Raw genomic sequence first — 27044 nt, forward strand, 5'->3', positions numbered from 1 at the left:
TAACACTGGAATTCAAATTAAAACATTTTTAATAATTCGAAAGCCCATATTAAAATATCGAAATTATATACATCAAACGATCGTTTGTATGACACCTACATATATGTATGATATAGTCGTCCGATTTTCATACAATTTTACACAAAATTGAAGAGTAAAATAAAATGGCTATATTTCAAGTTTGATCAAATTCTGTTGAAAACGGAAAATGTTATCATTTTTTTTGTAAAAATTTTCCGATCATTCCTATGGCAGCTATATGATATAGTCGTCCGATCCGGCCCGTTCCGACATATATACGAGTGAGAGTATATAGAAGACTAACTACAAAGATTCAGATAGCTTCAAAACTGAGAGACTAGTTTGCGTAGAAACGGACAGACGGACATGGCTAGATCGACTTGGCTGTTGATCCTGCTCAAGAATGGTCGGAGTTGCCTCCTTCACTGCGTAGCAAAGTTGTTATGCCCTGCAACTGTATAAAAATTGAGATAGAGGATACTTGGATAGAACACTCAAAAGTTTGTATATTATTGTATAGTTTTAAGAATGCATTTATTTATTAATTAGTTTTTCATTGTTCAGAATATATGTACGTTTGTTATATTTAGCCAATTAGTTGTAATTTATTCTAGCAATAATAAGACCATTCCGATGTTTTTTATAAGAAACAAACCATTAATACATTGTCTTAAACACTAGATTTTTCATTGAGATTTTGAATGATACATTTAAATTTACTAAAAAATAATTAATACGAATGAGTTTATAATTTTGAACTTCTAAATTGCTGATTTAAAAATAGTAAACATTTTTTAAAATTTTAAACGTTCAAAGTATTAATTTTGTTTAGAAAGAACTTTAATTCTTAATCAAAAATGTTAAAATGTACGAATGTAAATTCTTGTAGTTGTTTTCTTAGTAATTACTAGTCACCTAAGTACTAATTCTCAACTTGCTGGCCTATAAAACTTATTTAAAAATGCTAAATAGACACTAGTTTTCAAATAATAAAAATAAAAAAAAGGAAACAAACAAAAAAAGAATCATCCTTCGAGCCGGATTTGAACCAGCGACCTATGGATTTCTATTTACTTGGAGTCAACTACAGTCCACCGCTCTACCAACTGAGCTATCGAAGGTGCAAGCGGAGAGCACGCCAAAGGCCGTGATAAGCTGGCGTGCGAGCGAGATGGCTGCGACCGCTGACCGCTGTCGTCGCCCGACTTCGCATCAATATCAACAACAACGAAATGTATGTACATAAAAAGTACAGCGCTCGAAAAGCAGGCACAAATCAAAGTATAAAGTAGCCGTAAATACGCACATAAATTTTGCGTTCATGTAAATGAATTTTTGCGTATTTCGCTTTGCGCTGTCCGCCTCTAAATGGATAAAGCGGAGGAAAAACGAGAGACAGAGAGAACTAAACGAAAACAAAGAAAAAAGAAACAAACAGAAGCAGCGGCGAAACGCTGATGTTCCAAATTCAGCGCAACTTTCGCTAGTTGTCGCCGCTGGGGCCTACAGCTAGGGGGAGTGGGGAGGGTTTGGGGCTGGATGGGGGGCACGGGCGCTGTGCAAACGTCATCAACATAATTTTCATCACTCAGAAATATGGTGATGAAAGACGCCGAACAGCCGCCAGCCGAAAGAGCCGAGCCCAGCCGAACGATTCCACGAAGTGCCGAAGTGCTCGTGAATAAATGGGAGGGGGAGGGAGGTTGAGCGAGAGTGACAGATCGAGTGGCCGGCTACGTAAAAGCTAGATTCTGAGCAAAGTTAAGCTAAAATAAAATACTTAAATTAAAAAATAGCAAGATATATCCAAATAAGAGGAGATATATATTATTATTTTTCTAATTGAATTAAATTGCTTATTTATTTGTTAACATTGAAATGGTATATTAAAAAATGTTAATGTTAAATAAACTATATTTAAGTAAGCTTTTTGCAACTTTAATAAGCAATTCCATAATCAAAAATGCTGGATCTAGCTACAAAAATGCTAAGCTTGCAGCTCAGGTTGGCCCAGTGAGGAGTGGGAGAGAGGTGAGTGCCGTGCTGGAGAGCCCGTGCAATTGAGCAACTGTGACGTGGCTGGTGAGGAAGAGCGGAAGAGAGAGGGCGTGCACGGGCACAATGCAGCGGAAGCAACTCATCGTGGGCACAATGGGGAGACTTTGTCCAAGGGCCCCCAGAACCTTTCCACCTCCTCAGCTGCTCAGCTCCGGTCCCCCTTAACTGGCAACAACAAAGCGACTGCCGTGACACTCCATTTTTATTTTTCATCGCTGCGACTGCGACGCTGGCACAAAAGCAATTTCCCATTCCCCTCGCCCTGCCCGTTCCATACCCCCTGCTCGCTGCACTAATTGGAGCACATGATAAAGTAACTTTTGGGGCAGCACTAAACTTCCAGCAGCGTCTGGCACACACACTCAGAGGTACAGTAAAAAAAACTATCACTAAAGTTGGCAAATATGTTGTTTTTATAACCAGAACTTTGAACTGTAAATTCTGCTGTTCATTTAACTATAGTAAAATGCAGTATGAAAGATTTAGGGATATGTATCTTTTGAAATTGTAAACCTACATATTAAAATTCAGCTTTCTGCTACTCATTAAACAATAAAAAAAACCAATTAAAAGATAAGAATACATATATATTTTATAATGTTGTATACACATACTAAAAACCAGCTTTGTGTGAGAAATATTTTGATAAATGGATCGAGGATTAGAGTTTGCCCCACTAAATCTTCTAGATTTGCAATTGTAATGTTTGTATAATGAAAACATTACCTTATCATGCTCATTTTACTGTAGTATAATGTAATTTAAATTATAGAGATATATATTTTTTTTAGATTTTAATTTAGATTTTGTATCGGAGAAATATGGTAAATAAAGCGAATGTATATAAATATATACATATGTATAAATAATAATAACAAGAACCTTCCTCTTATTGCACAATAGGAAGAATTTTAAAAGATGGGAATTTGTATCTTTTAGAATATTGCAAAATATAATAATATTTGCTCTAAATCTAAGGCTTCCCATAATATTCATCACATAAAATTCCTTAGACTTCCTATAATAATCTAATTATAACCATAAATTTAGCTTTTTTCCGCCCATTAAACTGTTTAAAATATAATATGAAATGGGGTATGTATCTTTAGGTATTTCTAACCCACATACCAAATTTCAGATCAGTCAGTCTTTGATTAGGATTAATAAAGAATACTGATGGATTCCTATAATATTAGTAGGCAATAAATAAACTAGAGAGATAAATTAAATAAAGAAGTAATGCAAACTTACAAGCAACTTTTGCAAAGGATAATTTTTGTTTCTTTTATAAAATTGTGAATCTCATAAACATATTCAGAAACATGGTGAGAAATAACTTAATCTAAAATATATAAAAACAATTTTATTAATAGTTATTATTATTTAAATTATTTTTGTTTTTAATGCTTGTTTTTATTTATAGAAAATCATTTACAACCCAGAAAAATACAGGTTTTTAATATTAATCAAACTTTGGTATATTTAGGTGAACTTATAATACTGGCTCTACGCATTCTATAAGTTGTAGCGTCGCCATAAGTGAACATAATGTAATATGATTAGTTTCATATTTACCAGAGCAAAAGAAAAAAATATAATAATATTAATTAAAAGTAATGAAATTATAAAAAGATTTACTGGAAATAATAACCTTTTTTCTTCTGTGAAGCCACCCACGTGGCATTGACTCCCTGGCACTTGTCACGAAAGGTCTCTGGAGCTGCAAGTCCGTTGATGTGGCTGCAGCGCCGTTCCCATTTTTTAGCTGTTCCCTCTTTTGCCTTTTTGCGAAAAACGTCAAAATATAAATCAATTAACTTTCCGGAAAACTTTCGGTTTGGAACTTTCAAAGCAAATTTATCGCTGCCACATCGTGTTGCAATTGTCTGTCTGGGAAAACGGTGGTGATGGAAATGGTCTGTGTGTTGCAGTGTTTTCCCTGCGGCAGGAGAGGGTCGGAGGTCGGGGTCATTGCTGGTTGTGTGGATGAGGGATAAGTGGGATCCTCCACCACCAGAGTGGGTTTGCCAAACTCCATTTTGTTACCGGAAATCTGCGGGCTTATGAATTTACGCAATTTATGGACTTTTAATGCACAAATGCCATTCGAATGATAGAGAAAATTGCAAAATAATGGAACCCTCTGTGCTCGTGTGGAATTTATTGTCTGTGCTGATATAACAAATTAAGCCTTTGGCATTACAGTTTAATGTACATTTTGTATGATTAAGTAGCATTTTGAAAAGTGGGGAAAAATACAATTTAGTTAAATTTTAGCATTAAAGCACTTTGTGAATTTGTTTGTGTTCATAGTTAAAGTTCATTGTATTATATAGATGGTAAAAGAAGATTCTTAAAACTATGCTTTAATTAAATTAAATTAGATAGAATTTTTATTAAGTCAATTTATGATTGAATAGTAAATAAAACTCACTGGTAGGCGATCAAAAAAGCTTGGAGTTCGTGAAAAATGGAGGAAATTCATTTATTCGTTCATTCATTTAAGGCTGCACAAAAAAACATATTCATTTGCATAAATCCCCTAAAGTTGGATTATTTACGATGCAGATCTTTATCTTTGTATCCACAAAGCATTTCAGAGATCCATCAATTACCGGCCTTGGCTCGTGCCAACTTTCATTCCAAATCAAACAGAAATCTTAGCGACGCGAAAGTTCATTAAGTTACACCATGTTTGGTTTCTTAGAAAGTTGATTTTCGATCGTTAGATATCATTGATATCTTCAAAGGCTATATTTACAAACATTTCGTATATCTTCGATTTATATTTGTTCATATTCGTAATTATTTCAGAGCAAACAGTTGGAAAGTATGAGGGGAATAATGAATGATAAACAAAGGAATCATTTCAAACCCAATTTCAAGGCGAGCAAATGTTTACAAAGAGATACAAATTCACATATAGCGGGGAGATTGGAAGTGAGAAAGAGATTGGAAATTGGACGAGAGAATGAGATTGGAAGAGAGGAAGCGTTTAATCAGTTGAATTCATTAAGTTTGAACGAAAATGAAATGAAAACATTGAAATAAACAAATTGAAAATGCGTTGGGTTAATCTGCTGATCTCAATGGAATTTGACTCTCTCTGGGAAGTGAGATATGTACATACATATATATTTTTCTGTCACAGAGATTAGTGCAGAGAAAAAAATTTAAGGTTTAAGGAAAGTTTTTAAAGAGTTTATATAAATATATATAAGAAAAGAAAACAACTAAGAGACATGTGGGGCTTAAATCATATTTAGACTTGTACAAAATGTTTTAGCTTAAATTAAATTAAGAAAAACTTTAGACATTGTAAGTACCACATAAAAAATATATTTTTTTTGAAGGTAGAAAAGTATAAAAGAGCTCCAAAAATCTTTTATAATAGTATGATCTACATATATTCGTGTATATTCCTGATTATCATAGTCAGGCGAATCGATCTAGCCATAACCGCCTATGTAACCATTTGAAACAATAGAGCTCAGAGACTTTACAGGATAGCTAGTTAAGATACCTTAACAAATCTTTGTTAAATAGTTAAATAGCAACTTGCACCTATAAAATGATATATGATTTCTAGATTTTTTCAACATAACCTTAATTTTTAAGCAGTTTTGAATGCATTTTTGTAGTTTTGCAACTTATTTCTTGATTCTTTTTAATCAAGATAACTGCTTTCCAAATTTAATGTGAAAATGGTTAAATATATTCTTTATTACTTAGTATGACACTTAAATTGATCTCATAAAATCATCAACTAATCAAATTCATATTTATTTTTCAGCTCTTTTTGTGGCCAAATCGCTTGCTAAACCAATTTTGTGCTATTTGTTCATTTTGTTTGAGCTTCCACTCTCGTATTGCCTAAACGAAATTTGATACTTTTTGCCAAGGAGAGCGGAGACAGACAAACAAACAAACATAGTAGTAGTGGCACAAACACTCGAAAAACTAAAAGATACCCGCGAGACGGGGCTTCGGAGCTCGTTTGGAACGGTCTCCGGGCTCTGAGTCTGAATTTGTAGATGCCGATAAGTAAAATGTATCTGAGCGGCTCCGAAAGCTACAAAAATCGAGGCGCAAAATTCAATGCGAAACGGCAACAACAACAATACAAACAACTAGCACACAATACCAAAAGCGTACAACATCGGCAAGTATAGTGTATAGAGCACAACAACAATAATAATAGCTTGCATAAATGGAACCAGTTTTGAGGCCGAGGAGCCAAGAGCCAAGCAAAGTCGAGACTTTAGTTAGCGTCAGCTTTTGAGTAAAATTTATGCGGCCAGTTGAGAAGCCCAAGTGGCGGCCTGAAGGGAGGCGGTGGCCTGGCTCTGTCCCGGGCTCTTGGGTCTTGAATCCAAGTCTGAGAGTCTCTGTGAGTCTCGTCTCTGAAGTCCAAACAGAAACAGACAGACGGCGGCCTCTGTTTAGACATCCAGCATTGGGGGAAGCGGAGAATGGAGACGCTGGTGGGGAGAGGCCTGAATCTCAAAAGCGATTCCGAAGACTTCGTTTGAGGCCTGAAAGCCTAAAGATTCACACTGAGAGAAAAATATGTGTAGACTGTGATTTGGTAGGTAATTTGTGTCAGTAATACCAGTAGCATTGGGAAGAGCTGTTCAAATAAATTGAATCAGATTTGACATTTATAATTCGAGAGAGATTTAAGAAGGCAAAGAAAAGCTTTTAAAGAAAATGAATAAGGAGATAGAAATAACATTGGTTTCTATTTTGAAAACTTGGGAAAAATTAGGTACTTTGTAATTTTCTTGGTTAATTTGATTGTAACCTCAAAATTTGTTAAATATTTAAACTAAGTGTGAAGGGCTTAAAGCTTACTTTAGGTCAAGTTCATTCCGATTAAATATGAAAATGGGAATAAGCCAAGTTCACACAGATTAGATATATAATTACATAGATACTCATAGAAATGTCCTATGTAGAAAAGATTGTTCAGAAGAATTAATATCGATTTGCCATTTTCAATCTTATCAGTAAACATTTTACTGCGATCAAAGTGTTTACTTTAGTGCTTATACAAATAAGCGACTGTGTCCCAGAATCCAGATTTGAGAATTATTGGGCACCACATTATAATAAAATTTACGAATAAACACTTTTTAAAGAGTCATTGCCGTAAAATATAAATTATTCGGTTTATACTTAACAAGATACTTTCGCATTGCCTCTAAACTATTCCTAGCTCGCTCTCAAATTTAAAGTTATCAATGGTAATAATAGTATTTATTATAGTCCCTTATTTTTTTACGTTTTTCTTGAGCTATTTATTATATGAAAAAAAAAACTTATTAAAGATTCCTTGACACACAATGGAAATTATACAGTTTGTTTTCAGAAGTATATTTTCAGATTACATTTGAAATATTCTTATATTATTCTTAAATTTTATATTCTTTATTCTTCCGTTCTGCTCGTTAGCTTTTGTTGAGTGTTTTATTAGATGACATGTCCATTGCATTTGCATTGTCAGCAGCTAATGACAGAGGGTTTCCGCAAATAAGTGTTTTTGATTTATGCAAATATTGTAGAACTTTAGTCTTAATTAGTATTTATATTTAAGTTTAAGGTTGATTATTTAGCATACTTGTAGACATTTTTTTGTATATGTGTATATATTTCACTAGACTTTTATGTTTTTTTGCTAAATAAATATGTATATATATATTTTATCATTTTTTTCTGTGCACAAACGACATGTGAATATTAATGCCGCGATTCGGATCGCAATACCAAGTTCTGGTGACAAAATCTGTAGACTGTTCTTCCCGCCTCTTCTTCTACCCTTTCTCCTGGCATTTTCGTGTGCAATTTCAGTATTTTTTTTATTTTCCTTTCCGATTGTGCAAATTGCAAATGAGAACGTGAAATGCCAAATGGGATATACGATGGGTTGGAATGGGCTGGAATGGGTTGGCAGGGGCTGCGTGTTAAGGATCAAACGGGTTTCCACAGACGAGAGACTGTTCGGGGCCCGCTTGACAACTTGATAAAGATTTCATGCCTTTGATTAATATGTTAAGTCCCCGGCCAAACGGCCAAAACGGGACTCGCCGGCAAAAACAGCAAACGGCAAAAACCGCAGCGACGGCAGTGAAGGAAAAGTGGGGAAAATCAGGCAACACGCACGATACCAAAAGGTGTCCGGAGTCCAGAACATGACAATAAATCAACAGCCAGTTCCAGGCGAGACGAGCGAAAAAAATAATATTAAGCCCAGGATGCGGATAAAACGAGGAGTGAACCAAAGGCCACTCGGGAAATTCAATTGATCAGCCAGCCACTGACAATGCAAACATCTAATTTAATCGAAAAGGAAAATGAGTTGGCATGGGAATAAGCACAAAAGGATTGCTACTTATTCAAAAATAAAAAGGGTTTGACCACATTATTATTAATCATTATTTTTTGGTAAGGAAGGGAGGATATAGATTGGTAACTTAATTTCGTTTGTAAATGGGATTTAAGAGCATTCATAAGAGATTCTTACTTAAAAGTTAATAAAAAGGTCTTAAGATGTATTGAAATATATGATCCTCAAATATGATCCTCAATAAGGAGATGCAGCTTAGGAGACTTTTCTAGGACAATACGGCCAATAGTCAGAACGGGAACTGAAAAGCGTCGACTCACGTACTTGAAAAAGGTTAAGGAACAACGCCTAAAATTACATGTGTATGGAAATAATTATAATAAAGATTGAATGCTTTACATTTTCTAATTTTGATTCTTTAAAAAATCATATACTTTCCCAGCAAATATTCTGCATTTAATTTAAGTCATCTTTCATTTCACGTTTTGGAAATTTTTGTACGTGTAAGATAAAGAATTACTTTGACAATTTAAAACAATATTATTATTAGACTTTATATTTTAATAGAACAAAATTCAGAGATTTGGAAGTCTTTCTAAATATTCTAATATTTAGTATGCTGGAAAATAAAAACAAACAGACTCAAAAAGATTAGAAACATTATATATTTATGAATAAATAGAAAGCAATTTAAAAACCTTGCAAACCTTGCTTTAAAGCAGTATTTAGAATGTCTTCATCATAAAACCTGTTTAAAAATACTTTAAGTATAGATATATATAAATGTATACTATACAATATAGTATATAATACTACAAACTAAATATATTATAAATACAAAACCCTTAATTCTCCACGATTTATTATTAAATAATTAATTGGTTAGTGTTTGAGTTTATTTTCGTAAAAATCCATTCGTTTTTCAAGGCAAAACCGATACTAACGAAAAACTAATAAATTAAGTTATTTGGAATAGTAATAATTTCATGTCGAAATGCCCACTAGACCATTGGAAAATTGATGGAGCGGCGGAAAAGTTTATTTTCCGCAGCAATCATTAACTCGCCTAATTGTAGCTCTGGGGATTCCGCCCTCAGGCGGGCCAACGGCAAAAAATCCGAGAATATCTATCGTAATATAATCAAATGTCGAACATATAAAATGGAAATGGAAAAGCACAGGGAAAAGGAAATTGAAAACGGACCGAAGCGAACGGCAAAAGAGGGTGGAACCACCCCCAAAAAATGCATTCAGCAGGGCCATGCAATAATGTCCTTAACACAAAAAGTCAAAACCAAAACGAGAGTGCTGTGTGACCGTGTTTGTGTGGGAGATGTGAGTGTGTGTGCATGAGTGTGTATGAGTGGGTGTTTTTTTTTAGGGAAGGACAAAGGGGGGGAAATGAGAGCAGGGAAGGCCTGAGGCGAAGGCGAAACAAACGAGCATAAAGCACGCGTCACAAGCGTTCCGTGTGCCCAGCCTCGGAAAAACAGCAAAGACACACAGATATATATACATATATACATACATACATAAAACACTCACACACACACAGAGAGAAGAACAGGAACAAGGACAGCAGCGAGGACACACACAGCGCATCAAAGAGAAGGAAAAGTTTTCGCTGCTCTAACTTTCTGTCGCTCTTGTTACGACGAGCACATCCTGCCCGCCTTATCCTCCTCGTGCCTCCCCCTTCTGGCATTTCTCCTGTGCAAATATTTAATTTTTATAAAGCCTTCATGCTCGTCCCCTTTTCTGGTGTGTGTGTGTGAGTGTGTGTGTTAGAAAGGCTCCCTGGGCTTTAAAAATATTAAAGGATAAACGGCAGGCGCACATAAAAATGTAAACTTTATGACACAGCAGAGAATATCCCAAAAGCTTAGCTCAGGGATAAAGTGGTATCACCGGAAATGTGGAGGAAAAAGGGGACATTTTTGGGGGACTCTATTAGCCTGACTGCTAAATAAGTAAGAACCTGGAATAGGTTCTGTCATAAAATGCGTGACTTGTGGTTTTCTCAAGGCTTAGGAGTGGGCGTGGGAGTGTGTGTATCCTGCCCCCTTTTCATTGACAGGCATAACAGGTAACAACAGGCTCATTTAATAAGGGCTGTGCGTGACAGTGTGACCAGGTTTGTGTAATAAAGGTGTCAGTTGATAGGTACAGTTCAGCTGATTATTCAAAAGGTATTGATTAATGGAAGGGAAAATTAGGGTTCGATGAATTGATTGAGTTAAGGAAGGATTATACTGAAATTAGAAAAGACTTTCTTATTTTAAAGAGTAAAAATAACTAAAGTATAATTGAAACAGTATTCTATTTAGAAGGGAAGAACTTTAAAATTTAATTTCTTAAAAGATTAAATTTAGTTCATTTGGATCTCACCGTTTGCTTCCTAGGTAACCCCTTTATCTTAGTTAAACAAACAGATTTTAATTATTCAAACGATAATTTACATATTTCACTTAATTATTCCTTCCCCCTCCCCTCCCCGGAAGGAAACTTTTTCAACTCTTTGACAGCTCTGGTCACCCTAAGCCCAACGCTTACAAAATGGAGTTGCCCTGCCTGCCTTCATCCATGTGAGATTGCTTTTGCGTTTGTGTGAAGCGTGTCTCCGAGGGACCAAGTCGAAACCCAAAAAGGAAAGGCAAAGCAGAGAGGGCAACGAAGGAAGGTAGGTAAAGGCAATTTTGGAAAAAATGCTGAAAAGGGACGAGGACGAGGTTCTGGCACAGGAATATCGAAGGACGAGGCCGAAGTACCGGCGAACAGCGGAAACATGTTCAATTATCTGAATTGCCGCTGCTACCCCGGTGAATGTTCTAACTACATATACATAGATATATATACAAATATATATATATATAAATATATATATATATATCAAGGAGATACACAGAGCAACAGAGAGAGAAAGAGAGAGAGCGAGTCCTGGCAGGACGAAATGCTTCGGGGTTAAGCCAAATTCATGCAATGCGGTCGTCCTCGTTCTCGTCTAAACAGCGGGGGTTGGATGAAAGGATGGATGGAAGGATGGCAGGATGGCAGGCTAGAAGGAAGGATGGATGGTTGGATGAATGGTTGAATGAATGAATGGATAGACAGTCGGGCTGCGAGGGCCAAGGGGTCCTGCCAAGGACCCAGTGTGCAACATATGGAATTGGCGTGTCGAGTGTGACGAGGTCGTTGTTGCCACTGTGTTGTGTGTGTGTCCTGTGTGTGTGTCTGCTCCAAAAAAAGTGGGGTGCACATAAAACACTCAACACGGCATGAAAATCGGAATCGGTCTGGGAATGGGAATGGTTATATATGCTTGTATGAGTGGGCTGCCCACATGGAAAACACGTCACTCGGAGAGCCGTAAAGCGCCCCTGGGAATTCGCCAGATATAATTTATTTTAAATCTCGCCAACCGACCCCGTTCCCTATCTCTCTTTCGTTCGCTTTAAATGAAAATCATTTATTTATGCCCGCATTCCCCTGTCCTCGGATGCCAAATAAAAACAAGAAACACGCTGCCAGCTGGGAGGAGGGGAAAAAGTATTAAAAGCGTTTTCACACACTGATCCTAATTAGCTGGCTGGTTGCCTAATTGGCAGAGGGGATTGTAATTTTTTTTTGCTGCCGCGTGTTTCGAGCAATAATCTCGGAATGTGTCAGGTTCAACGCTTCCGGTTGGAAATTATTAAAGAAAATATAAAAGATATGAAAGGAATAACAAAAACAACTAATTAAAGATGAAACAAGTTGTTATAGTTAATGAGTACTTCTTTTCTGGGACATTATTTAAGGCGAAGGTAAAATTGTTATGAAAGTCAACGGTTAAGTTAAAAGATTTCTAAATAAAAATGAAATCTATCAATTATTTACCGGTATAATAAAATATCGTTATACCTATTACTAGAAAATGTGTGCCAGTCAAAGTACCTAAGGGTCAAAGACCTTCGAATTCCATGAACTTCTTTTTATAGAAATCATTTTCTATTTTGTAATTACTTTTTAGTACTTACTGTTTAAATATTATTGAGAAATTGACAAACTCTATTATATAATGATTTTATGATTTAAGTCTGAACTGCCCAGCCGTATCGCCTAAGGATCACAGACTTTCCTATCTTATATACAGAAATTATAGAAATCTCTTTCTTATAGTTTCATAAATGTTTAGTAATTGATGTAAACTTAATAAATATTTATGCTATAGTAGTTAAACAAGATTTAAAGCAGTCCTGATCTAACTTAGCGCCCAAAAGCCCTTCGTATTTTATTCGATCTTCTTACAGGGATGAGCCGGAGGTCAACCGAAACTATTAATTTTGAATTTTTAAAGAAATATTTTATTATTTTGATTAATACGTATTATATCTAATTGAATACATAAGAATACCTAAGAATACCTTAACGTTTTGTATTTCAAACTTACTTAAATCGGTAAAAACATTTAGAAAACATTCTTAAAAGTCAAAGCTAATAATAATAATAAATAATAAATTTAATATTTTCAATATTTCTTTTTAAGACTACATCATTTGTTATATGGGTTATTTATTAATTAGATTCTTACAATGCCAGCTTAGGGAATGAATATTAATATTGTAAAGTAAAAAGAGTAAAGTTACTGCTCCCCTGGTTAGTCCTATTCAGTTATTGCATTCTATATACATAGATAAATTAATCCCTAAACCTTCGGAATGGGTTATGCAACCGCCGCTACCGCCACGGTTGTTGTTCCATCCACACAGCAGGTTGCCAGGGGACAATGGACGGGGAGACCCTGGCATTTGACATTTGGCGTTTTGGCTTTTTGACCCCTGATACACCCTGCAACCCCCTTCTACCCCCTTCAATTTCTTTAATTCTTTTCGTTCGCCGTCGCTGCCCTGGCCACTGTTTGGTGGTGGTGCAATTAACCGCAAAAGGTTTCCTTTTGTCACTCGGTCCGCCCTTTTGCTCGAACTCCGGCATATCCGGCCCAAAAAGGACACTGGCCGGGCGTTTCTAGGATAGCGTGGTTATCCGCCGCGTTTCGGCCACATTACTTCGGGTCATGAAATAATAATGGTCTTCTGGCCGAAAGGCAACTTTAATGGCAGAGTTATTAACTTTCGTCCTGTTCCTGCCATCGGATTGATTGCCATTGTCCTTCCGCCGGCATTCCCACTCGGCGTTCTTATCGCTCGACATGATTATTATTTTTTCTACATTTTTTCCCGTCTCCTTTTTGTGTTTTTCTAACAAGATTGCTTTTTTCCAAACCAAAAATATAAAGATAAACGAAAGGAAATGAAAGTTTATTTGTCAAGTGGGAGAATGATTCTGGGGCTCTTTGTTATCCTGGCAGAAAAAATATGGTTTGTGAAGTAAGTAACTGAATTATCATTTATTAGTATTAACTAGAAATATTAACTTGGGAAATAAACGTATTTTATTTTTAAAGCCACATAGAAGAATTTAAAGTGGATGAGGGGATACAAATTTTTAATTTGAAGCTTTTCTGGAAACTTGAATACTCATTTACCTTTGAGTTGAAAAGTTTTCGAATGTATGTATTTTTCTTTAAATATTTTTCTTTCATCCAATGTATTATTTTTTCTCTAGAATTATTAACCTTAAAAAATATAATAGAATTATATAAAATGTGAAGTAACTTCTCTTGTCAAAGAAATAAACATAAACAGTAAAAAATATACAATTTTGGGGTTAACTTTGATGTACTTTAATATATTTCAAGACCATAAAAGTATTTTCATAAATTTTATAAGATATTTATTATTCCCATGATTCCATCATAAGGTCATAAAATGAAATGATCTTTAATTCATTCGCTGTGTTGTGCATTTTCTTATTTCGAATAATTTTTAATGAGTAACTTATACTATATGGATATTATTTAACCAAAGAAAAGAATACGGTGTTTTTATTTATGATGTGATAAATATAGAAACAAGTAGGTTTAGTTACTAAATTATGTGGCAATCGAAAAATAACTCAATCAACTATTTATAAATAAAGTTAAGAGCAAAACCCATCTGGTATACCTTGTATGTGATTTCACTTTTCTTAAGATTAGGTTAATTTCGTATAATATTGTTATATAAATTTATATAATTTATGATTCATTTTGTTAACTATAGGAAACTTCAGTATTTATTAGATTTCAATTAAATAGCTTAAAATGTAAAACACGTGTTTGCTTTCAAAGAATTTCAATTTCAAGAAATTCCCAGCCATAAAATTCCCGAAACTTGGCACTTTTCACTTTCCTGCAATTTAATTGCAATTTCACTGCGACAGTGGCGGAAGCAACCCAATTCAGAAACGATTGCGATGGCAGAAAGTATCTAAGTATCTTGCTATTTATGTATCTAATCGATGTGGCCTGCCGCCAAGTTTTCAGTTTTTCAGTTTTTCAGTTGCCGCTGAACGACGGCCTTGCCACCAAAGCGAATCAATACGAAATGGATGTGGAAATGGCTGGTGGAAATGTCTATGGAAGTGGCAGTCCGAGTGTGTTTGATTATGGCAAACATTACCTAATCAGAGTGTCAACACACTCCGCATGGCTGGCGCATTGTGGAAATTATCTCGTTGTATCGATAAGTAAAACAAAAGCATTAATGGGGGGACTGGGGAGTGGGTCCATAAACTGGGCGAGTGAATGCGAAAAATTCCATAGTCGTAAAGTGAGAAGAAAGTCATAAATTAAATAATTAATGCAATAAAAACTTCTTATAAATATTGCAAATGTGTGTTTTGTTATTTGCATTGCGCCCAGCGTGAGGCAGCAACCAGTTTATGGCGTGGGCAAAAATAAAATGCAAAATCCACAACGATATATCTACATATATACTATAATTCAGATATATACTATATGCACACGAATGCGAAAATCGCAGAGACCCAGAACAGCAAATAAATGCAAAAAGGCCTTCGCTTTATTTGCAAAGTGCAACAGCAATAACAAAAGCGAAATTGAAATCGAAAATGCAAATTAAAACGATCAATAAAAATGCGAATATGTCAATAAAAGTCAAATGCAAATTCGTTTGCAGCCCAAAAAAAGTAGGGGGAAAAAATAAAAATAACAAAATAATCGAAACACCAACAGCAACAAAGAAAATCAAATCACCTCGGGGTGCCGAGAGAGGGAAAACATTCTGCGGAAAATGCTTGCCAAACGGAAAAACAGATTAAATTGAAATGGTTTGGAAATGCACAACGACACACACACAACAAGTGAACTTGACTTTTAGCCAAATGCGAACAAAAGGAATAAATTATAAATAATAATAAAAATAACCTGAATATATGATCATTGCACTTTATAGCTTTATAATGGAGTCATGGAAATAATAAATAGGTAATGAAAATTATGGAATAATGTTTATGATCTTGAAATATATTATAGCAGACCTTGAATAAGTCATATTTTAGGTACAAAGTTGATTGCAAAACCGTTTATTTTTACTGTTTATATTTGACTAAAATTGCTTTAATCTTTATAATGTAATATAAAGGCTTATACATTTCTTACAATGGTAATTATACAATGGTAATTATATTTTTCACTCGTACGTAGTATAAAATATAGAAGAGAACTAAAAATAGAATAGAATAATAATGTAAAATAGTGTAAAAGTATTAAGACTAAGTCTATAGTTCAGAGTTTAAATCCTCTCACTGAATAGTAATTAAATTTGTGAATACAATTATCATCTATTGATAGGTATATCTAAACCTATTTATATAACTATAGTACATAAATATATCTTTCCAGTATATTAACATTAATTTAAACCTAAACATCAAGCTTTCTTGGCTTTCTTAACAAACTTATCTCATTAAAAGAAGTAATTATTTGTTGCCTAGCTTAAACATATATAAACAAATATTCAAATTTATATAATACCACTTAATTCTCACTATTATTTATCCATTATATCCGCAGTATTTAAAAGAAAACACTTTTTTAGTCAAGAAAAACAGTCTAGGTGGATTCCAAAGCCATAAACTAAACCCATGAAGATTTAACTTGGTAATAAATAAATAAAATACAGAGAAAAAGGAGTCAAAGATATAAAAACAATATAGAACAATCAATATTAAGATTCAAGTATATAAAAAATCAAACAAAAGCCATTAACTGATTCCAAATTGCAGGATTTTTCCCGTAAGCAATCCCTCCCATAACCATTTCCAAGTAACTCGTTCTGATTCTGTAGTCGCAACTTCCAATCGAACGTGCCCATATCATGGGTGGCAGGCAAAAACCGCAATTCGATTTAGTTGGCTCTTGGGCAGAAAAACCTCCTCTTAACCTCACGTGTTTTGGCCCGAAAACCGCAGTGGAGCCTGCCTGGCCTGGCGTGGCCTGCCCTGTCCTGGCCTGGTCGAAACGATCGATCGGTCGGTGGCGCCGCTTCGTTTCAGCCACAAACATTGTCGTCGGTTCCTTCTCGTTTGCGGCGACACAGGAATTTCAATGAGCTGCAGTTGCATTTTGTGGGCTCTGTTTTTTATTTATTTTTGTACTCTGTGTATCTCCCCGGTGGTGGTGGTGCCCCCATGGGTGTTAAAAATCGAAAAGCGAATAAATTTCTGTGAAAATAAGTGTTGTCGACGTGGCTTTTTTTACCTTTTTATTGGAGGGGGTAAAAAGTATTACTTTAGTAGTATATATTATACTTAGGAATAGTTATTGGCGTTGCTTGTTTATTTATTTAATAAAAATCTGTATATGTTTTCAGCAGATTTTGCTATATCATATATCAAATATTTTTACAGATACGACGTTTGATTTAAGACTAAAAGATGATACTAAATTATTCTGGAAAATTGTTTGGCTATCTGATTGTTCTTTTATTTTACATAATTCTATTATTACTAATTTATCTAATATTAAAATTCTATCTAGGTTTATAACCGCTTTTAAAATCCATAAAATCCAAATATGTGCACGGTCGTCACACTTGATTTAAGACTAAAGTATTTCCTTACCTCTATTATTTTCCTTGATATTATTCTCTAAAACCAAATTTCTTTTATCAGGTTTTTTAATTCTGACATAATCCTCAAGAGTTGTCAAACTTTTTGAATACTCTCATTAAGTAGGGTTGCCAATTAAACCTTTATATCAATTATTGCTTAAGAAAGTAACTTTGTGTTTATATTAAATTTATTATATAAAGATGATACTAAATTGTATTGCAAAATAGTTTTTGGCTTTTCTTTTTTAATTTATTTGAAATTAATTGTATAATATTTATGTAATATTAATATTAATCTATGTTTGTTATGTTAAATCGCAAATAAGTTCACCGTTGCCAGGTTTGGTTTCAAAGTAAAATGTTAGAAATGTATCGAACTCTTTATTGACATACAATTTTTTTATTTCGTATCTTTCTTTTTGTAAATATTGACATAACGCTCAAAGGCGGCTAACTTTTTGGAAATCTTTTTATTAAACAGGGTTGTCAACTTGATCTGTAAATCATTGAAAAATCAAAAACAAAGTTGATTAATTTGGTTTGACTTAATCGCTTATAAATCATAGTCACAAGTAATTGGAATATTTTTCGGGTTTATTTCAGTTTTATTTCTAGAGCTAGCTTTATTTTAGCTTTATTTTCTCCTGTAAAAAACAGCGGCAACTCTGGCGCCCACTTGCACACACACACACCCAGTGATGGGCATTCGTGCATTGCATTCCCTGCAGTTGTAGCGCCCACTTAGCGCAGATACAGATACACAAGATACGCAGATACATGCGGCGATACGTCCGACTCTGGACCAGGCCCAAACCAAGGGGGGACAACGACAGAGACAGGGTTATATAGAGAAAACAGGACAGAGAGAGAGAGAGAGAGTGAGACAGGGGAAAACAGATTTCAGGCGGCAATCAGCGTCATTAGCAATTGCCGATGTGGAAGTCCACCAACTTGGCGACTTGGCGACTTTTTGGCGTAGGCAGCAGCAGCGTTGCAAATGGGGCAGTCGCGTCGTTGCTAATTAAAAAATGCTCGCCACAAAATAAAACTTAATTGCGATTTCAAATCGCGATATGGGGACAGCGAGCGAGAGAAGTTGAGAACTGAGAGTCGCCGGATTTTGTGGCCGAAAGCCAGTTGCCAATTGCGACGGCACACGCGGCGTATGAGCGACAATTGTTGGCTAAAAAAAAAGCAGGCTGCTTGCCGCTCTGTGCTACCTCAAAGTTGCACTTTAAACAGGTTTTGGCTTAGTTTTTTTTACCACAGTGGAGCTTGCACTTAATAAAGATTGATTTACACACATTGCGGCCTGCTGCCGACGGGGAGTCGTCCAGAGTAAGGAAAACCGGGCTCAAAAGAGTCCGAGCACTGGCCTACGGACACCCAAAGTTATTGCAAATGAAGCTCAAGCAGAGATGAGGGAAGCTGGAGCTGGAGATGGAGCTGGGAGCTCTGGAAAGTACAATGCATTGGATGTCTCTGCCTCCAATCAACCGGCTGCTGTTGCTGTTGCTGCTGCTGCTGTTGCTGATGTTTGCTGTTGCTGCTGTTGCTGCTTTTGATGTTGCTGCTGCTGCTGGCGCTGTTGCCATTTATGGCCTTGATTTATGTATCGCAGCTACTGGATCTCTAATGCGCACACACAGATACGCCCCGGCACAACACACACATACACACACACATGTACAATGGAGCATAAAAAACAACAAGAGCAGCCAAAAGGCATATTGAATTTATTTGCAATTTATTTCATTTCCTTGAGCTTTTCGGCATGCTGAGGGATTCTCCGACGTCTCTTGAAGAATAGAAGCTGGCAAAAGCCAAGGATTTAGTGCAATTTGACAATTAAAGTACACAGGCAGAAACCGAAAACTTGAAATACAAAAGGTATCATAATAAAGGTCTTAAATAATAATGGATTTTAAAAAACTATTACTCTTTTTAAAAGGGAATTTTCAGTAGAAAATAAGTCTGTATTGAGTAGCCACCAAAACTATAATTAGTGTTCAATGATTCGCACAACGTGATTTAAGCATAAGATTTGTATTTCTACATAAGATATTAGTTTTATTGAAAATACAAATTGTATGAATACGAACATGTAATAAACCTCACTAGAGTGTTATCCTTCGATATTACACATGTAAGTTTTGGGGAAGTTTCTGAAGCAAACTTTTTAAACTGTAAAATTTTAAGGAAACTGCAGTTTCTTATTTAATTTTTTTTAATGCGATAAATAAAGTCATTTAAAACTAGTTTTTTATATTTAAAGTGACACATTTTCATTGCATTGAATTTAGGAACCCTTTAAAATTATATATTTCGATTTAATTTAGTATTAGGCAGCATAATTTTTAGGTTTTTCGTTTCATAAAAAGGATTTCTATATACAAGAATGTATTATTATGTTGTCATTAATTCTTGTGTATTTTTCCTTGGATAAATGATTTCAATTTACTAAGGATTAAAAACCATACTTTAAATCAGACGCAAAGTGCGGAAAATATTTCATAAAATACCTTTAAGACAGTTATAACATATTTAGTTCCTAAAAGTTCTTAGAAAACAAACGGCCTTCCAGTTATCACTGTGGAAAGCCGTTCATGTAATGATGAGGTTACTTTACATGAACTCCAAATAGAGAATCAGTTTGGGATTGGTAAATTATATTTTCATTTAATATTATTATTAATTCTCACAACATATGATATGAGAAATTTTAGAATTGCATCGTCAGTTTTATTTTACCTCGTAAAGAGGTTGTTTTTGATTGATGTGCATTAAAAAACAATACTAACTTTAACCAGATGAGCTTTAAGTTAAGCTTCATATTAGGTAGTACCTAACTCTACCTTATATAGACTAAAATATCCCATTCATCCTATGAATTAGGAACCTAGAAAGGCAAAACCCGCCGAGAATTACGCAAATGCCCCGAGATAAATCCCCCTTAATGGTCACATCTCAGTGGATTAGATTGGCACATCGTTAGCCGCCTTTTAGCAACCCCAAAACAAGCCCTCGAAAATGCCAGTCCCATTTGGAATCGAACAACAACCCCCGAAACCGAAACCGAAACCAAACCCAAAACTGAAATGTCGAGAAAATCAGCACACAACCTAAATAAAAACCAACCGAGTCGAGGACGCTTCCTTGGAAGAGGACAAAGCAAATTGAATTTGAAGGAAAAGATTTAAGATATCGGTCCGAGAGGTCCCCGCAGCATCAGAGTCTCAGTCTCAGTTCTCTCGTCTCCAAAAAGTCGCCATTGTTGTTCAACTCTTCGGATATCAGCGACATGCATCCACTTCACTTGTTTTTTATTAAACAAACGAAATCTCGAAATCTTGTGTTTGAATCAATGTAAATGAGAAGGCCAATTGAGGATGTGATGAGCAGGGAGTTTTGTCCTGAAAAAGAATTAAATGGTGTGTTGTTATGGAATTTAATTCAAGATTACCCATGAAATGGTTAAGAAACAGCCTTTGATTAAGTGTTATATTTTAATGTTTATTAACTTACTCTTCTAAATTAATAAACGGGGGAATTAACGGGTGCTAAGAAGTAAATCAAAGATTTGATTATACAAGATCACCTAAAATTGTTAAATAAAATGTCTTTCTTCTAAAATTGATTGATTTTATAGAAGTTTTACCAACACTGGGGAACTGAATTAACATTCTAATATTCCTTGAAGTATTTCATAATATAAATCATATAAATATAGGATTACCACAAACATAAGCCAAGATTTATTCAAACATGTAAATAAAATTGTGAAAATGCTAATGTGTATTTGTGTCCCATAATTTTGAAGTTGAATGTCAGAAAAGTAAATATTAAAGCCTAGATGGGTACGCAATTTTCTCTTTTAGTTTCTACGTTTTTTCCCATTATGTCATGGATCTTGTTCAGCGATCCGTGAAATTTTACAATAAATATAAAGCCACTGAAATTTGGTAAGAGGAGCGGCAAAAATGCTTCAATGTCGCGATCTTGAGCTTACGACCACAAATTATGCGTGTTTTTCCAGGAACATGAAAATCATTTGCTGCAAATTCTGTCTCTCCCATAAGTGCTGTAGTTTCTGACTCATTTCGCTATATTTGGTGGCCATCCTGCATTAAAGTTTGAAATATGTAATTGTATTTCTAGATTACTTATTGAGTTTCCAAGATGATAAAACTAATAAAAAGATTGAAATATATCATATAAAAGCATCATATTTACAAAATATGTATATTCCTTAGGTAATTCGGTACTTCCCAAAATCTGGTTTACCCTTAGAGTTGCTATAAAAAAGAATGCGAAAGAAGCCTAAACAAACTTATCCGAAATTGGAAACCATTAAAACACCGAAAACACTCCAAGCTCAGGCCATCAACATATTCATAGTTTGCTTTACCCTCAACGATCAGCCAAACATAGTTTTATTTTTAGTTAAGTCAACGCCAGACAGCGCCAGCTTTTTTCCCCACTCAAACAAGCCTAATGAGTCCAGTGAGTGAATTTGGCATTTAGTTTTCGTTTTTTGGCAAATGGGTTTTCTCGTTCCGGCCTCAATTAGATGGAAGTGGCAAGCATTTGTGCACATATTTGGCTATTTTAAAGGCAGGCAAGTAAATATAAATTATAGTAGGTATGAGTGTGCAAATGAAAATAAAGTTGGCAAATCTTGAAGCTGCTTTCCACTTTAACCCGTTCTCAGGTAAACATTTTCTGTGTGTATCTATGTATCTTTCAGCTTTCGTAGATTCTTCAGATTGCAGACGACGAGAACTTGCTGGGAAATTTCTGCCATCTCATGGCATTTAAAGCGCTAAACAAAGCTGAAATTTTCTACTTCCCAGGTCAGGCAGCAAAAACCTCAAGAAGACGCCGAGTCCGAGGAATTTTGCTCAGGAAAAAAATTGCTAAATAACAACGCTAATACGACGACATCGCACTGAAGAAGATAAACAATGAAAATTCCAAAATTAAATATACAAAAGAGGGGCTAATAAAACTAAAAGCATACAAATGAACATCAAAAATTGAGTATATATGGCTATGTAAATATATAGAAACAAATTAATTGAGTTAGGGGTTTTAGATATATTGTATAAACTCATTATTAAAACAGGTTAGAGATATGAGATTTATGGATTTTAAATATTAACGACTTTTCAAAATAATGTGGTCAATGTATTTATCATTGAAGCAATGAAACTATCACTATTTATAGCACACAATTTTTTCTTTTTTATTTTGTGCTGTAACTTTCAACTGGTTTGTGCAGAAAACTGATGTGTCAATAAAAGGAATGCTTTATATTACTGAATTAAAAACATATTATATATTTAAGTAATTACAAATGTTTGCCAAAGTTGAATTTTATTGCCGCGAACTTCTGAAGCCACCTATGTAGTTATAAATTCAAATATGTTAGAAGAAACTTTTTTTACCTTCTTTATAAGTGTGTATACTTCTTTAGAATGAAGCTTAATTACAATAGTATATTGTAATTATATTATATAATTATATATAACATTAATTAAGCATCAATACCAACGAACAAATGGACCTTCAGAAACTAACAATATTTAAGTTTATTAAGAAAAAACTTTTTTTCTCTAATTTCTGGTAAAATTCCCAACGAGTTCTTGTATAAAATCAATGTGGTCTAGAGAAAAAAGCATAAAAATGAAGATTTGAAGAAAAATTCATATATTAGAGTAACTCAAAATAAATATAATACATTAAATACAATTATATTAATGGGAAATAAAATAAAATTAAAATAATGTAGTAAATTAATACATATAAAATGTATACCTATGTGAGTATCGCAAATTTTTCAGTATCTTTGCCCTACTACACCTTAGTACAGCATTTATAATGTTTGTTTATAAAAATAAAAATTTTCAGTTCTAGGAACTTTGTGTTGGCTAAACTCTTGGCCGCTATAGTAAATTATATACATCCGAATATCGGCCGACGAGCGCACAAAGTTTGGCGAGCGTGTAAATAAGTTTTTCTATGGCTTTATTTTTATTGCATGGCATAGGCTTAAGGTCTAAATAAAAACACGCCAACAACAACGGAAAAACAGCAGCGAGCAAAAAAGTTTTCTTATCTTTAGTGCTCCGACGAAAACGTCGCAAAAAACCTAAAAAAGCAGCTGACGTTGGCGCTGAAAAAAAGAAGAAGCTGTAGCTGGCATCTGGAAGCTGACAAGCTAAAGCTGAAGGGAAACCGAGCGTTAAGTCGCTAACTAGCGACAAGTATCGAAGAATCTCTTTCCCCTACGGAGGAAGCATCCTTACTCTTTTTTCTAGGGCTTTGTAAATTGCTGTTTTTTTAACACTCTTTTTTGTTTAGTTTTGCTAGGTTTTTATAGTTATTTCAGTATGCCCTTACAGGTTACTAGAGTAACTATGACTATACAAATAATTAGTAAATATTATGTCCATATATCCCTTGATAGGGAACACAGGGTGTCTGAAATCGACTAAGTTTTTGGGTTTTTGATACAAAATTAAAGTCTTTTAGTAGATTACCATTTAATTACCATATTTAACAGTTTACTAGATTTTTATTTTGAGATACTGCAAAAAATACAAATTATAACTCTAAATGAATTTATTAAAATGATTCAATTACATATTTACTGTAATGCTGATGTGGTCTATTTTATATAAAATATATCAATATAATATAAAATTAATTCTTATAGTCCGATCAACCATTCAAATTAATTTGATGATTCCATGGATTCAAGTTAAACTATATATATATATTTGTTATTTATAATAATAACATTCTTGAATAAAGTATTTTTTGAAATACTGAATACACTTATTAAACAAATATTGACTATAAATATTTACTAAAAGGACAATGTGTAGTAAAGTGGTATGCCGGAATTTTTAAGCTTTTAAGAGCATTTAAACTTCTGGTAACTGAATCTGAACCTGTCTACCCTTTATTTTTTTTACATTTTTTTATTTCTGTTATTCACACGTTGAGCCCACCCACAAGTGTGTGCGTCCGTCCCTCTGTCCATCCGATTTTACCTGTCGTCATCGTTAAAATGAATACATAAGTGAATGAATGGGCGAGGGAGAGCGACTGTTGCTGCTCTGGCTCTGTTCTACTTAATGTCTGGGATGACTTTGTCGGTCTGGGAATCTATATGTATATACGTACATATATCTCCCTGTATATGTATGTATATGAATGTGTGTGCAACAGACGGCTCTTACCTGCTGCTGGATCCTCTTCGCGTACACAAAATAAACGGCGGGCGGTGGCGTTTTTATGGCATTTTATCTCTCAAAAAGCATTAACACACAGCAGCAACAATAACAACTTTAGTCCGGATATATGTATGTATAGCTTTGTTGGAAGAGCCTCGGGGATGCTGGTGGGGGAGTTGGAAAAGTGTGGATTTTTTGGTTAGAGGAATCACAAGCGCGTCATTTGCCCGCCGCCATTTTATGTCTGAGTGTTAGTGGAGGGAAAAACGGGAAAAGGTCAAAGGCCAAAACTTGGTCCATTGAAATTCCACTGATATTTATCATGAATAAAGTTGGGTGGCGATAAAACGTGCCGATTACAAAGGCTTTGCGGGTGGGAGGGAGCTCCATTATGTTATTCCATCCCCAAACCCGTCCCCCTTGTAAGCAAATTATGGCAACTGTCGTGGAAAAAAAGGTGCTTGGAGCTCCTCTGGGGGACCCTTCTGATTGAGAAATATATGTAAATACATATGGCTTGGGTATAGAATTCACATTTACCCAGGAATTATTATGCAGAGTGTCCGGAGCTGGACAATTGTTAAGCTGAATTGTTGACATAATTTCCAGGGAATTGACATGGCAGGGCTAATGAAACGTGTGAATGCTGATTGTGTGATAATATAGTAATCAAATATTACGAGTTAACACATTATAATATTATTTTATTATGCTTTCAGGCGTCAGATGTTTATGGTTTGTGATTGAGAGAGATTGGTTTTCGGTGTCTGTTAACTATTTTGATAGAATTTCGCTAGAATTTTAAGGTATTACATATAACATTTTTAAGATTCGAAATTTAATATAATATAACATAATTTTTTAAAGTTTTAAGGTAGGGAAATGCTTCGAAAAGTTATTTGTATAAATTTTTGTTGTATCTTTTCGTCCAAAACGTTTACAAAATATTGATTATAATTCATAAAATGTTTTTTTTATCATATTTAGTTCCAATTTACAATTTTTAAACTTTTAGACCTTCATAAAAAATGATCCAATCCATAAATTAAAATTGTTATTATAAAAGAGCATAATGTTCACCTTAATTAAAACTTATAGACCGTTTCTTTCTAAGATGATATTGATAATGAAATAAAAATAGGGTTTTCATGTTATAAAAAGTAAGTAAACAGCGCTTTTAAACTCCTTTTAAATTGTATTATGATTATGTAAGAATCTAAGACTTAAGTAATGGGGAAAAATACCAACATTTTATTGGGTGACCTTTTCTTAAAAAAATAAAAACAATTAACATTCAGTTTCCGTACTGTCTAGACAAATTATATTTTCTTTATCTAACTTAAATTCTAAATTGAATTTAAAAATTGTCTCAAAAGAAAAGCTTATTATAAATATGAACAATAAAATAAAATGAATACACAAACAAATAAGGAAAACAACGAGAAAATACCCCTTTTCAATAAATGGAAAACTCATAAGATATAAAAAGCCCCGACGCCCAAGAGAATTGACGTTTCCATAATCGTTTCCCGCACACAAGTCGTAGGCCTCTTTCGGCCTTCAAGTTGACTGAATATCAATTCATTAAAGTTAATGAATGTAATGAGCCAAAACACACTCACTCATTCAACTCGCTTTATTCATTTGCGCTTATAAGGTAGCAGCAAAGCAAAGCAACTTGGCAATTTCGAAGGCCTCCTTCCTGAATATCAATTCGAGCCAAGATTTTTTATGGATATTCTGGCTGTCGCCAAATTTAATGCTTTCGGTTTCTATATTTGTCATAACCCCAAAGAGTTATGGCCAATAAAAAACGTCTCAAAATGGCCGCAGCTGGTTTTCATATGGGTTCGTTTCACTTATAAGGCCCGATTTTTACTGGATTCCACAATTTATTATGGGAGGAAGATGGAAATAAAAGTAGAGATGATGATATATGTATATAGGATATATGTAGAAATGCATATTTGTAGGATATGTGATCATCAATCTTTGGTTGGGATAGTTAATGACCTAACACTTTCACAACTTTGGAACTTGGGAGTGGTTTTTTAGTTTCGCAATTAAAATTTATCGAAAAGATGAAGGGTGTGCTGAGAAATGATATTTTCTACTGCTTTAATATGACAGATAAAATTACAGTTTATCGGTTTGTACTATTTTTGATCAGTAAGCTATATAAAATATTAACAGCGAGACTAGAATATGGGGTTTAACAGCACTCATTTCGCTTTATTGATCATAAAACTTACTGTAACCTAATTGTTAGCTTTCTGCGGCCAGTTAGCTAGCTACTGCCTTAAAAAAAGGAGAAAATGCTTTTGAGTTGAAAGAGATAAAAGTGTTCAGGAACTTTTATAATCTTATAAATTACATCTGCAAATA

The 27044-nt window shown here is 34.4% G+C and overlaps 1 protein-coding gene and 1 non-coding gene across 2 annotated transcripts in view; both read right to left on the reverse strand.

The window, feature by feature from the left end:
- LOC110189637 (cell cycle negative regulator roughex-like) overlaps positions 1 to 27044 on the reverse strand; it is a 41337-nt gene that overhangs the window by 1540 nt on the left and 12753 nt on the right. The gene's annotated exons all lie outside the window — the stretch shown is intronic.
- TRNAY-GUA (transfer RNA tyrosine (anticodon GUA)) lies at positions 1050 to 1142 on the reverse strand. The gene is made up of 2 exons: positions 1106 to 1142; positions 1050 to 1085 (listed from the first exon to the last, which is right to left on the reverse strand). It is a non-coding gene; the product is annotated as a tRNA-Tyr (tRNA).

Source organism: Drosophila serrata, unplaced genomic scaffold (genome assembly GCF_035046125.1).
Source record: "Drosophila serrata isolate PLE 108 unplaced genomic scaffold, ASM3504612v1 contig_347, whole genome shotgun sequence".
Classification (NCBI taxonomy): Eukaryota; Metazoa; Arthropoda; class Insecta; order Diptera; family Drosophilidae; genus Drosophila; species Drosophila serrata.